Below are 14,976 nucleotides of genomic sequence, written 5' to 3'. Positions count from 1 at the left end.
AAAATATCCAACTTCGTCAGCTTCTCTTTTTAACCCCTAAACGAAATTGAGTAGGTGCATTTTCGATTATTTTCAACTGTGATGGGTAAAATATTAATTTATGCAGAATTCGGGCAAGCGAAGGTTGTCAGAAATTGTGGGTCACTTCGTTTCTGTTTCAATTGTCCGGTTCTAGATTGCAAGGGTTTTTCGTTTGCTGCGGCAGTAATTCAGTGGCAAAGGGGTTTCGAGAGAGGCGTTCAGGGTTCACGCGGTTCACACGCGCGCGGAAACGCCAGGACACTTGAGCTTTAACGACCGGAATTTGTCTGGCCAGGCAGGTACACGATACGCCGGGCTAGGAAGGTAATCAGGAAGCGAGGAAAGTCGAAGGAGACTAACGAGTCGTATTAGGAATGGATAAATAGGCAGTCGTCTCTTGAGACTTTTTCCTTTCCGGTGGCCACCGTACTGGTCGGTTCACTATGTTGATAGACTCGTGCTCGCTCGAGTGCTTTCGCCATAAGATAATCCAATATCGTTCCAATATCCAATATCAAAATAAACATTGTGGCTTATCAAAGTATATTTCAAAAAGAGTTCTTCTTTCTACCATTTTCTTTGCTTCGTTCAATTTATGCTTTGAATATCCTATTTCAATTCCAGCGACGTTTAAAATCCTGTTCGTTTGTCCAGTGTTGCTTCCCAATTGCTTAAAAGTTGTTACAGTATTGCAAGATTACGGTACGATCATTTTTACTATCGTCTTCAAGTTGTCATTGAAGTCGAACCCTAACTTTGACAAAGAATCCAGCAATGTTCCAACAAGAACCTGTATAAAATCCTTCGATTCCATCAGTAGATAAACATTATCTAACAACACCACGTTCAGCCAGAAAAATTCAGTGTCCACAGGGTTAATTGTCGACGAGTCAGAAGGTATATCGTCATTACGCTGTATGGGAATCGGCGCGAGTCCCCTCGAAGAAGTCATACGGGTGAATATTTCCATTTGTATCGGCCATAAATTAACGCGACCAGGAAAAGAGAGTTGCTAAGGGGCAAGATAGATAGATAGAGAGAGAGAGAGAGAGAGAGAGAGAGAGAGAGAGAGAGAGAGAGTCGGCTGTCAAAGGAGGCACGTTGACCGGTCAACACAATCGGCGCGCCGGTTGTGTACCATGCCTTTTTCGGCGAACTGTGAACGTAGCCTGAGGTCTGGCATTCCCCCTTTCCTCGTCGTCGTCGGCCGGTTCGTCCGGGGTCACCGACGAGGGGTCACGTCGCTCGCATGGCATCGGTGACTTTTTCATTTTTCTTTCTCCTACCTCCCTCTTTCTCTCTCGAGACTCCCCCACCGAACCCTCCTTGCCTCTCCCCTCCTTCTTCGTCTTCTTCTTCTTCTTCTTCTTCTTCTTCTTCTTCTTCCTCCTCCTGGATAGCCATGGGGCCTATGCTCGTTGCTGCCTCGTTTAAAGGAGTGGTTGGATGCATAGGCGCAGCCTTTGCACAGAATTCTTTTGACCCTGACTCGCTACAGGTTCGAAGGTGACGGGATGGAGGTCGACGCGAGCTATTTAGAACGAGACGATAGCGAATTATTTCGGGGAAGAACGTCTGACCACTGCGGGCCCGTTCTACTTAGAAACGGATCCGGTCTCGCCCCTCGAACCTGCAACCATTTTTCACCACTTTGATCTTCGTTCTTCGAGAATCTCAATAGGCTCTTCATCTTTTCTTTTTGTATGCTGTTGTTTAACCCTTAAGTGCATAGGTAAACTAAATATTGGGAACACGAATGCATTCATGGTGTCCATTGAGGACCCCACTTACCTAATTCCTTGCTAACTTTGATCACAGCAACAATTTATTTCTGTGAACACATTAAACATAACCTAAATATTGACAGAAGCAAAAATGTAGAAGCTAAAAATGTTAACACAAAATCCAACACTGGGGTCCTTTGCGGATCCCACTCATGCATTTAAGGGTTAATGTATATATCGAAAAAATATATTTTTGAAGTTTATCACGTCGAAACGGAGGTGCGACAAAATCGTCGAGAAGATTGAAAACCGATTTCTAAAGTGAGTTGAATAAAAGTCAGACGAGCTGTCTAATACTGTTTAGAGGTTGCGAAGAAGTATGTCATCCTCGTGTAGACGGCGCTGCCGAAGGGACACGGGAAGTCGCGTCGAGCCGCTGTTGATCGAACGGCGGGCCGGTGTGCCCTTTAAATGTCACGCAGGCCTAATCACGTCTGCGCTGCGTCGCCGGGTGACATCGACCCGAAAAATAACGGTAACGCGTTGCCAGGAACGGGCGGCGCGAGTCAGCGCTGTCTCGCCGAGCGGTTTTTCTACAGCGTTGGCCGCGGACGGCGCCACAGTGGTCAAAGGTGCTCGCGTATAAAACCGATGAAGACGCGCTCTCTCGCCGAAGCGGGACGAGGATCGCGCCGCGCCGGTACATCGCTACAGAGGAGCAGAGAGGAAAGGAGAGGAGAGGAGAGACGGCTTACCGCATACTCGCCACTCCGTACGTCACCGGCGCGAAAAGATAAATGCTCGCGATTAGCGATTTATTTGAATTCCCTCTGTTGCGCCGGTGAAACGACCAGGCTCGCCGATGCTCCTCTTTCCCGAGACTTTGCTCGCGCGAGCTCCCTTCCTGGAGGACTGGGGACGATCTCCGAATTATGGTTGTCTAGGCCGGAACCGGTTGGTTCGATACCGGCCCTTGCAAACGTCTCGCCACTCCGCTTTTGCTACTTAATTGTTCAGATGGCTTGAAGAGGTTCGTTCCTAAGCGAACAAGTATGAGTGTAGCACCCCGGTGGATCTTTGGCAAAGTGGCTGAGGACGAGGAGGAGGATGAGGAACGTAGGTACCGGGGCGATTAGAATCTGGCTAGGCGGCGCGGAGGCAGGCAGGTTCTCGTCGCCTCGAAATTCGTCTTGCATCGACGAGGCAGGCAGGATCGTAAATCACTGTATCCGAGGAATCCGCGATTATCCCATCGAAAGCGAGGCTCTCCGCGCCGGTTCGTCCACCGGCAAAGAGACAAACGGACTCCGCGTAAGGTCATTCCGACGGACTGCCGGGTACGTACGCAACCGTGCTCGCAAGCCTAAGCGCGAGAGCGTAAGAGAGCGAGGCGGACGCGTACCTTGTGCATTTCCGCGTTCACGCTGCCGAGCGTCGCCGGGTCGTAGGTCGAATATTCGATAGGCGAACGCCTGCTTAACGGTACATCACGTGCCTGCCCGGGCTTTTGACAATCCACGTCCCGGCTAATCGACCGGCTACCACCGACCAGACTACCGGACAGTTAACGATCGCTGCCGAGCCTACGGCGAAGCGATCCTGAGAATCTGGGACGATCGGTACACAGAGATCTTTGCTGTTGAAGCCACTTCAAGTCTGAAGGATCGCGTGGATCGCGAGAGAGGAGAGTCACAGATTTTTGCAGACGGGGTTCAAAGTTGAAATTGCCCGTATGATTGGGTCTCTGATCATTTGGAACACCCTCTACGCAAGCATTACTATCGGAAGCCACGGTCCATGTCAGAAGACTATGATTTTTCACCATGACTATTGTACAAAAATCTTTGTCTCAGGAATAATCAAAATGTTACGGTTCGTGTTAGATATCGAGAGATTCGGACGGTTTACAGTGTTTGATTTACGATCGAGGGATCCTCGAGAATTGTAACAACCTGTATAATTCGGTCCACGATCATTTGGATCACTGTGAACAAAGGCTCGTGGAATAATTGGAACGTTGTAATGAAATTCAAATGTGTCACGGTGTTGATTTACGATTCAACGGTATTCGAGACTTCGCAGAGAATGGCTATGGTTGTGTCAGTGATCATTTGGAGCAACCTGTACGGAGATTGAACTGTCTGAGATTCGTGTGAGCGATGATAATATATAATAATGTATATGAAACTAATTAACATTCCCGGGAATCGAAAGATTCGCAACAGACCGCCTACAGGTCGCCTCAAAGCAAGCGGTCAGAAGTTCATGAGACATTATTATACCGATTGTAACGGTAAAGGGGACGCCGCAGATACAGGCGTCGCACGTCAAACTTAACCATTCGAATTGATTCCTCGATCCCGGTAATAGATCTTCATCGAACTCTGAAGACCTCTCCCGGCACGAAACGGCGGGAGTTTTAAATTCGCGTGAACGCCGAACCCACGATATCGGGAACAGTGATTGACAACTGTATACGTTCAATCACGATTATATTATAGTCGCGTGCGCTCGCACCGCGCCGCGCCGATCCACACCACGATCGCCGGCGTCTATTATATTAGATCTGTTCTGTGGTTCTCCCATAAGTTTCAATCCGGCCGACAGGATTGACGTCAACGAGACGTTTCGCGTTCCGCCTGAAAATACAAACGTTCGCGATTCAAACGCGCCACGCTTCCTTCTCGTCGGTCTCTGTTGTTCGAGAAAGAAATCGATAGGAACGGGTATCCGGCGAACCTCCGGCCGTGAAACAATGTAAATATTAGCTTATTATACGCCAATCACGCGAGCAGAGTAACTGGGATCGGCTTCGACTCAGGTCTGACCCGGAACGAGGCGTCGACCGCGCCACCTAAGCTTCGCATGGTGGTTTGCGCAAATATTTCTGAACGGAAGTCAGAATAATAAGCCCTGCGATTCTTTTAATCGCACTTAAAAGTCCAGAGTCGAGAAAGTCAAGGACGGAAATTTTGATAGACAATAGAACGAAACGTTCTCTTTCACCGCCGGACTCCAGTTTGCTCGAAGTTTCTTTGTGCGCGATCCATGGAGAAAATCTTCGGAGTGTAAATCAGAAAAGATCTCGGTGTCAGATCCCCAACGATAGGAAGCGGCTTTTGAAGGCATTGTGCCTGCCGGATTACACGGAATCTATCGCGCATTATACAGGCCGACTGAATAGATAGATAAATGGGCACCGTACGGGAGTAGCCAACGAGAAAGAGAGAGAGAGAGGGGGGGAGAAGAGAGAAAGAAGAGAGATAGATAGAACCAGGCTGGGACCACTAAAGAGCACGGTGCTTGGCTCCCTCGAACAATGGGGGTCTTGGCTATAATCGGAAGTAAGTCTTGTTAGCGTAATGCGTAACTGTACATAGCGACCGGCTAATTTCGCATTATGTCCCATTACGTGTCGACGGATTAAGGGCTTGGGATCGTCGAGTCGCCTTCTCGCTTGCCCTCTACCTCTCGTCCCCTGGATATCAGCACCGTTGGAACGATCCCAGTGCTCTTCGGGTTCGTCCTCGATAGATAGCCGACCTTTAACCAACGCAAAAATTGTTGGTTTAGCAGATATTTTAACGTAGACAGTTTCTGGTACTGAAAATTTTCAGTCTTAAATTGCCTCGTTCGAACTTCAGCGCCGTTCGAACGATCCCAGTGCTCTTCGGGTTCGTCCTCAATAGAGGATCTTTAATTTGAAGAGCCGACCTTTACCAACACAAAAATTGTTGGTTTAGCAGATATTTTAAGGTAGACAGTTTCTGGCACTGAAAATTTTCAGTCTTAAATTGCCTCGTTCGAACTTCAGCGCCGTTCGAACGATCCCAGTGCTCTTCGGGTTCGTCCTCAATAGAGGATCTTTAATTTGAAGAGCCGACCTTTACCAACGCAAAAATTGTTGGTTTAGCAGATATTTTAAGGTAGACAGTTTCTGGCACTGAAAATTTTCAGTCTTAAATTGCCTCGTTCGAACTTCAGCGCCGTTCGAACGATCCCAGTGCTCTTCGGGTTCGTCCTCAATAGAGGATCTTTAATTTGAAGAGCCGACCTTTACCAACGCAAAAATTGTTGGTTTAGCAGATATTTTAAGGTAGACAGTTTCTGGCACTGAAAATTTTCAGTCTTAAATTGCCTCGTTCGAACTTCAGCGCCGTTCGAACGATCCCAGTGCTCTTCGGGTTCGTCCTCAATAGAGGATCTTTAATTTGAAGAGCCGACCTTTACCAACGCAAAAATTGTTGGTTTAGCAGATATTTTAAGGTAGACAGTTTCTGGCACTGAAAATTTTCTGTCTTAAATTGCCTCGTTCGAACTTCAGCGCCGTTCAAACGATCCCAGTGCTCTTCGGGTTCGTCCTCAATAGAGGATCTTTAATTTGAAGAGCCGACCTTTACCAACGCAAAAATTGTTGGTTTAGCAGATATTTTAACGTAGACAGTTTCTGGCACTGAAAATTTTCTGTCTTAAATTGCCTCGTTCGAACTTCAGCGCCGTTCGAACGATCCCAGTGCTCTTCGGGTTCGTCCTCGATAGAGGATCTTTAGAGATTTGAAGAGCCGACCTTTACCAACGCAAAAATTGTTGGTTTAGCAGATATTTTAAGGTAGACAGTTTCTGGCACTGAAAATTTTCAGTCTTAAATTGCCTCGTTCGAACTTCAGCGCCGTTCGAACGATCCCAGGACTCTTCGGGTTCACCCACGAGGATCCCGATAGACAGTCTGAAACCTCGTTGAACTCTGACCGCGGGGAACAATGTAACAGACTTAGCATGACGGGACGATTCGATGGAAATTATGCATCCCCCGTGACGAGGGAAACAATGTTCGAGCGTGGACGGTTTGTTTTCGAGGAAGCGCTCCCTTGTAATTTCGCTTGATTAAACGGCGAATCGAGGGCCACGGGTACCGGCGGATAATCACGCTGGGAATGCCGGATTTGCATAGTCCGAAATGGAAAGCAGCGATTCCCGTAATCTGAAAACGATTTGCAACATGTTCGCGGGATGGAGATCCCATTCCGGCTACTTGGTTCGGCGCTCTTCCTGGTCGGGGAAGGATTTGCACGGTCACGCGATGCTTCGGTAGACGACCGGCGTTCTGCCCGCGCTAAAACAATATTACAGGCGGCGCATCAATCTTCCTCTTTCTTCTGGCGAACCTGCCCTCTCTCCCTCGGCGGAACACGCTGCTGCCCGGTTTTCTCGCCAAGTTCGCGACGAACCACCCGGAAACTCCGATCGGTACGTTCCGCCCGGTAAATGCACCCTGTCCGCTCGACAAAAACTCGGCGAAACATAATTTATCAATTTCGCCGCGGCCGCGAATCGCGACCCTCCGCGGCCAGTCGAACTCGATTCTCGAACTCGACGCAATCCATCAGACGGTCACCGAAACACTTTCGAAAACGTTCTTCTAAAGGAAAATCGATCTCGCCAGTGAAATTTACACTGGCTCCGAGCTGAGAGTCTTCCGTCGAGCACACTGAAAAATACATACTTCCTCGGTTGCTACGCGATATTGCAGAATCGATCAGGGGAGAAGATGCGAAGCAGTCGGATGTGCACAAGCTTTGCTACTCTTTCAAACTCCTCCGACAATCCGCCGTCCCATAAATATTGCTTCCGATTCGATAGGAAGCTCTCAGGCGCATTTCAACCGCTTCCGAAGGAAATGCAGGGTTCGGTCGATTAAGGAAATCGAGTCCCGGAAATGTGTCTGCAATCAAACTTCCGCCAGCTGGTATAGATCTCGGATCCAAATCAGTGGAAACTTCTCTGAACGTCCCATCGCGAACTGAGTCTTACACTCATAATTTTTCATCGAATATACAGTCTTTGTGAGAGTTGAAAATTTTTCATTTGCCAAGCAGAAGAACGGACGACAAGAAGCATGGCTTCTGCGATTACGACGCAGCCAAGCCGTTCTCGAAAGAGAGAAGAGGAGACATAACCGCGTGTCGGGGGAGCCCTTTCAGGTGCATCTCGGTGCAGCCATGCGTCTTGCGGGGCAGCAATGGCATTTAAATGTTAGCTCTATCTGCCCGGTGGTATTTTGCCGCGGTCTGAGAGGCCGCGTCGCGCCGCTCTCTGTTCAATTTCGAAAGTTAAATGTCAATGAGCAGCGGCGGCAGCGGCTGCAGCAGCGTCCTGCACCCACGACTGCACGCTCGCCGCATACGCAGATGCACTTTTCGCGGCCGGGCCATGCAGCCGCGCGAAAGCCCGAGGAATCCCGTTTCAATTACGCGACTCCTTTCATTTTCCTTCTACGGGAACCGTCCCGTCTCTTCAGCATCTACACTCTTCGTCCACCCCTTTGCGACATTTGTTTATGCATTTTACCTAAAAATATTTCTAACGCTTTCATTCGTACATTTTATTCAGCACGATTCCTGAAACGTTCCAGAGCAACAGAATAATTCTAGTCGACGGGGGAATAAATAAATGAGCAAATTGGCAAACTTTTTGCAAATTCGCAATGAATGGTTAGATTCAGCGACCTCCGGGCCCGCAGTTCCGCGCATTAGGCAACCGATGCTTCTCTTTCTCCGCGAAAAATCGCGCGCAACATGCGCCGAGCGTAGCGGAGCCGAGCCGAGTCGGTAATCCGCGCGCGATATCGCTCGCCGATAGCAGCTCGGTTGCCGGATTCGTCGGCGATGCGTTTCGGTGGGCAATTAGCGGGGTTAAACGCTCGGGTCCCCGGTGAAACGCGGCGGATTCGCGGCGCGAGCCTAACCGCGCATTCTGCCCGAAGCAGGAAGCGAACGACAAGGCCGAGAAACGGTAGGCTGAAAAACACCGAACAGCCGGAGGAAGTTTCGTGCGTCGATTCTACCATATTTGGCGACGCACTTCGCGGTGCGCGGCTCGTTAACCCTTTAACTTAACCCTGCGCAGTCGAAAGTGTTCCCTGCGCTTCGTCCGGGCGCTTGCTGCACCATCTTATATGCAGGCTGCGGATTTCACGGAACATAAAAATCGTTTGCGTTGACTGGGAGGCACTGGAACCGGAGAAAAAATGTCTACGTCAAGTACCAGGTACTGGAACCAAATAGAAATTGTCTGCGTCAACTTTTGTGCCAGAACTATGGAGACGTTCGTCCTCGATAATTTAATCTTCCGATAGAAACCGGTAATTAACGTTTTAGGGATGATTTTCGTGCGGTTTCAAAATTGATTACACGAGGTTTACCAGTCACCCCCGTAGAATTTACGTAGAAGAAGAGTCGAAAGAAAGGAGTTGCTCTGTTCGTGATGCAGGGAAGAGGAAGAGGGATAAAAAAGGATGAAGAGGATGAAGAAGAGGGAGAAGAAAAAGCAACGATCAGCCACGTGTGCACGTAGAATATCGACAGGACTCCGGAGGTTCGTCGAGGACCTTTTAAGGTGCCGAAGGGTACCACCTTCCCCCTGTGGTCGCGGCAGAAGGTATTCTGAACGATAAGAGGGATACTCTCCCTACCTGGCCCTATGGCGTAACAATGCTGGCCAGCCGGCAAGAACCGGCGGCCTCTAATGGAAGGGATTCTGTTTCCTGCCGGGACTACAGATCGCGCATACTAAAAACTTCATCCTTGGGCTACCGTTACTATCCTCGACAAGAGTTATCCTCCTCACGAACCTGCAACCGGACACGGCGACCTAACGTGTAGACAACTGTCCAAAATCGAATACACGCAATACTTTATAAGAATAATAAGCAACACGTTCGTTCAGTTTTACCGGAACGCGTGTTCAAAGAAACTCCCCAATCAATTAACTCAGTTTGTACGATTGATGGTCGCAAGATGAACAAATTATTTGGGACCTGTCATTGTGACGCGGTTGTGTTGATATTGAGACTGTGAATGATATTCAGTGAATGTATTTAGTTTTGGCGACGAGACGAAGGGACGTAAGGGCAGACGACCGTGCGCCGAAGGGACGTTCCGTTAGTCGCGCGGTTAATGAGTCCGCCGGCTAACAATAATTAACAGAGCCAATCAAACGCTCATTAGGTAAAGTAAATAGGGGATGTAATTACGAGCGATACCGCGCGATGCTGTGCAGCGTGGCGCACGCGCGTGGACGCGCACGGTGCAGAGCGTAATCGTGCGTGCAGGTAATAAGCCGCGTTTACATAGTGGCGGTGGACGTATCGGGGAAGCCATTACTGCGCCCTCGAAGGACCGAGGATATGAAAAGATGAAAAGAGAATGTGCATTAGCATAAGAACCATCGTAAACACCAAAATCACCTTACTCAACCGCGCTGGCAATTAAAGCCTGCTATAATAGAAGACTAATAGAAGAGAGCCTGCGAGCGTTGAATACTGAAATCGCAAAAATTGCCAACCATTTGCTCGAATCGTAAAAACAAAATGTTCAATTTTATGCCAAAATTAAGAACCATATGCATCCGAAAAATTCCATTAATCGATTTTACGATTTTTTCAAATCCACCTTTGGGGGAGACTATCGAAAATGAAAATCCCTGAAATCGTACCACGGACCCCGAAGACCTGATCCACGAACCTTGGAAAAATTCCTGAAATGGTCTGTTGAACCCCGAAGACCGCTTCCACGATCCCGTAAGAGAAGGAAGCGTGTAAGGGGCAGACGCGTCGACCGGAAGTCACCGATCCCCCGGCCGATTCGATCCGCGAATTAATTCGATGAACATTATCCGTTTATCCGGCGGCCGATCCTTCTCGTTGCCCTTGGCCCCGAAGAATCGTCCGCCGGTTTATCTGCGGCGATCTTCACGCCGACGGCGCCACGAGCTCGCTCGTAAAGGAAAAAGAAGGGGAGCAAGCAACAGAAGAAGAGGAAGAAGAGGAAGAAGTGGAAGAAGAGGAAGAAGAAGAAGAAGAAGACGAAGACGACGATGAAAAAGAGAAAGAGAGCTAGGACAACGAAGACGCCGACGCCGAAGAAGAAGAAAACGGTGGCGGAGAAAGAGAAAGAGGAGAACGTAGAAGGAAAAAAAATTGAACTAATTGCTGCCCTCCCGGAGCTAGATTCCCGGAACGAGGTGAAGCGCTATCTTTCTGATTAATTAAATTACTCGGCGTGAAATCAGGGAGGCAGCGAGCGGCGTTACGCCGGCGAACGCCGACGACGGTTAAATGGTAAATCGTCGAATTAACATCCGTTTCTTACGACTGCAACGATTTCACACGGCGCACGCGCCATTTTTTTCCTCTCTCTCTCTCTCTCTCTCTCTCTCTCTCTCTCTCTCTCTCTGGACGTTCCATGTGCACACGAGGATCGCATACTGATCGGACGATCCACGGCGGAAGTTCGATTGCTTTCGTCGAATAGAAATTACATGGCGTTAGGTTGTAGGAATCGTTATCGTTCTAAACTCGTCGGTTAATGAATTTGATCCTTTCAAGACCTTGCCTGCACTCATTGATGCTCTTCTGAATGGGATTGTGTTATACATTTTTCCCGTAACAGTACAGGGTACGCGAGGAGCCTCTGAGATGTCGCGAAATATTTTAAACAAATTATGAATCACAACCTAGCATTGCGATCGAGTGCAGATAACTGGTCCCCGATTTTTACCGGTGTTCGAGCCCCGCTTCTCGATCGAGCTGCGGATTAGAGACCCTCGAGATTAGGTTTTCCGTGTCGTAATTTATGTATGATTTCAAATTGAGATTGATTCGAATGCGTTTCCGTCGGAGTTGTTCGCAACCGAGACCGGTAACTCGAGCGATTAATATAAATTATATCTGAGGCAGATATCGGTATTAAGTTAAATTCGAACCGGAGGCTAATTATAATAGATTCGTCCACGGATAATGGATCATTTGACGAAGAAACGCTATCAATCTCCGTCCCGGCTGGTAACAAGACACATCATTTTCCCGGGGCAACAGCGGCTGCCTTGCATTTAGCTTTATTTATTTGCGGATCGACGAACTCACGCGACGAAACGCTGAATACAAGGAAATTAAGATACGATCTCGTAATTGCTGCGCGTCGAGACAAAGGAACCGGCGATCGTAGATACGCGTAACCGACTTTATCCTCGACAGTGAATGGAATAGATAACTTCCTGGAGTCGCGGTGGAATTCGTGGCCTAATACAGGACGCCCTTAACGTTCGCCAAACGGCAAAACCAACAATCTCGAAAAAGTCGATCGCAATACAACTCTTAATCGCGCACGAACTAAATCTGAACGCTCGCGACACGAATTTTTCGCATTGTTCCGGATTTTCGAAAAGAAAAATTCGTTCAACCCCGTCTGGCACTCCCTCCTCCCACTTTTTAATTGTCCAGCTGAACAATTAAAAACTACTGGTGAGCACCGTTCCGGAACATTGACTAGCCCTATATAAACTCAGTTTTCCTTGACAGTCGCCAGTATCAGAGTGTCTTCACCCCTGATGAAGCCAGCTGCAATGAGATTCCAGGCCGTGAAAGCATCGAATCTACAATGAAAAATTCATTCTTCGTTCGTTGAAGAATGTCTCGAAGAATTTTCGGAATCCGGGTGGTTTTGACCCAGTTCAAGTCCGCCCGTCTCGACCAGTCAGTCGATATATTAGTTCGCGGATAGAAATGTGCAGTATGCGCTTCGTGCAGCGGAATGAGGCTGCTGTAACAGTATACGTTACGTTGTCTTGCCTTATGTGGAGCACTCTTACTGCTTGCGACTTCAGTTTCTAGGGGACATGAAAGTGTTCCGCCGGACGTAACGTATGACGCGTGCTGGTCAGCTCCGGCTTCTTGCCGATCGCTCGTCACCGTCTCCTGTTACGCCACTGTTCGCGATACTAAACGAGTCACCAAACAAACCCACAGGAAAATTCGAAAAAAGAACTCCACTTTTCGCTCGACCGAGAGCCTAATTTCTCGGATCATCCGAGACCCAGATGAGCCGGGTACATCTTGACAAACCACTTAATTCCGCGACCGTTCCACAGTAGGTCAAGCTAGCACTCGATTCCGCTCGAATGGCGGCTGAACTCCCCTCCGCGCCATAACTCGCGTCGAAAGCTTAACTATTACCTCGATGAAAACCGAATACCTAGAGGTCTCCTAACAGAGAGCTAAATCAACTGGCAGGCGGCTAATAAGCCGCATAAACTGCAGTCCACTTAATCGATCGAGCTCGATGACTCGATAAGCGGCAAAGGTCCTCGAGCGGGGCCATAACTCCGTGCTCATCAAGGCCTAACTCGATTACACCGTCCAGTCAAAACCCAATACCGCGGCCGGCTAACCCGAGAGGCTAAATCAAGCCGAAGCAAAAGTTAATAACTCGCGCGAACCGGCGCGGCGTCGTGGCCAATAGCCGAGTCACCCTCGACCCCTGGGCCCATAAAAGATACGGAGGCCCCTGTGTGAACGCTCGCCAGGATAGAGTCGAAGTCGAAGAAAAACCGGGAATGGCCGTTTTAGGCTAGCCTGGCCTAAGGGTCCATAAATTCAGAGCGGAAAACGGTGCGCCACGGCTCCGAGTAATGAACTTTCCGTCCCGTGAGCCAACTCGAAGTAACAAGTCAGCCTATGGGAGACCCCCCCCCCCCTCTCTCTCTCTCTCTCTCTCTCATCCTGAAGAGGTGTCCCGACAAGCGAGAATTCCCGGCGCGCGTGCGTAAATTCAACGTGTGTCGTCAGCTTCCCGCGGGACTCGCGGAATCGTCTAGGATATCTCGTTTCGCGGAAGCAACCATGAAGCCAACGACACCTTCGTCACCCAGGCCCCCTGCTGTCGACGATCTCCGTCGCGATCCTGGTTTGCTAACTTCCGCAGGACCTTCCTCAGGGCCATTAACGAGCAAACGGGGCGTGATTCACTGAGCCTCGCTACCCTGAAACCCGACGATCTCCAATGGGACTACGGTGACCACGCAGGTTCTGGTTTCAACATTTTTCGGTCCGACAGCTGTCACTCTTGCTCGGGAACTTGCTGGTTGCTATGTTACTACTTATTATTTTTGAGATTTGTCATTTTCTTAACGAATTGTCGCGTGATTCAGTGCGACTTGGAGTTTCGTATTAAAAACGTTGGATTGCCAGGATGGAACGGTGGAATGCTTACGAGTCCGTCGACAGACACAAAGGCGAACGCAGCAAGCTATAATTCCTTTGTCGCTGACGTAACGAAGTTTTCCTCGGTCCGTTGTCTCCCTCGGGCGAATCTTTTTCCTCGGGTGTATCTTGCCCCACTACAGACACCGCCGTCGGTGTTATTACCTCGCCACGAACAGAGCCCTGTCTCGCTCGTTGCTTGGGTAAAGCCCCCGGTGCAATTTGAATGTCTACCCCAGCGTGAAAATCACGTACGATAAAGAGCCAAGCTGAGCAATAATTATCCTCGGACGAGGGGGAGGAAGGACTCCTTTATTCTGTGCTAAAAATACATACGTACATATATATATATATATATATATATATATATAATCTTTTATTTGTTGCATTCTCGTCTGGCCACGACGGCGTGTTGCTCAACGAATGTGCAATTAATTTGCCAGATAAGAAAAATTAAGGGCCGATGGGACCGTAATTAGCGCGCAATTGCCGGATTAATTGTATAAATAAATAAATAAGTAATTCTCCCGTGAAGACTCGCCTGCTTGGATCCCCACAAAATGATGCTCGCGTACAGTAATTTCTAAAGAAAGTAGAAATTCGGTGCAACTCGGAGGGTTGGATAAAAATTGTTCTGCAACAAAACCGAAATGACTGGATGACGAGAGATAGGACTCGGACATTTTATAATAAAATGAGAGCTACAGCAAGTGTTGAGCGATTTTTCGAGTTGAATGAAAATTTCGAGAGAATGTGGTCGGTTCCGTGGACGCGTTTATTTGCGAACCACCCGTTGCATAGTCGTCAGGAATTGTCCCACGTGTCTATATCTTTCCGAGCCCGTCATGGAAGAGCTCACGAACGCGGCCAGCCGGTGTGCAGCTGACAAGCGTCGCGACGGATGCAGTGCGATCCCTCTATCGAGCCACTCCAGTCAAATAATGCAGACGTTTGCATTGAATCGAGGCGGTGCACTCGCCGAGTGACTGATCTCGTGTAATGCTATTTACATGAAACATAATCCCCGGTGCTCGCGACGCTGTTACCTGGAAGCGTGGCGAGTGCTGGCACACGGAACGGGGTGCGCGCGCCGCGTTTGATGGAATTCCTCGACGACTAATGGGGTGTTCTTGTCACGGCCCTGACTTCCAACTGAATTCTTCTTACCTGTCCCCTAATGCTAAACCACGGTAC

At 48.9% G+C, this 14,976-nt stretch overlaps 1 protein-coding gene across 2 annotated transcripts in view; it reads left to right on the top strand.

Annotated features, from left to right (window-relative positions):
* Nucleotides 1-14,976, top strand: part of Sano (CABIT domain-containing protein serrano) — a 168,902-nt gene that overhangs the window by 66,100 nt on the left and 87,826 nt on the right. The window lies entirely within an intron of this gene.

This window comes from Halictus rubicundus, chromosome 15 (assembly GCF_050948215.1).
Source record: "Halictus rubicundus isolate RS-2024b chromosome 15, iyHalRubi1_principal, whole genome shotgun sequence".
In the NCBI taxonomy this organism is placed as follows: domain Eukaryota; kingdom Metazoa; phylum Arthropoda; class Insecta; order Hymenoptera; family Halictidae; genus Halictus; species Halictus rubicundus.
The sequence above is the reverse complement of the archived record's forward strand: the minus strand, read 5'-3'. Positions and strand labels throughout refer to the sequence as shown.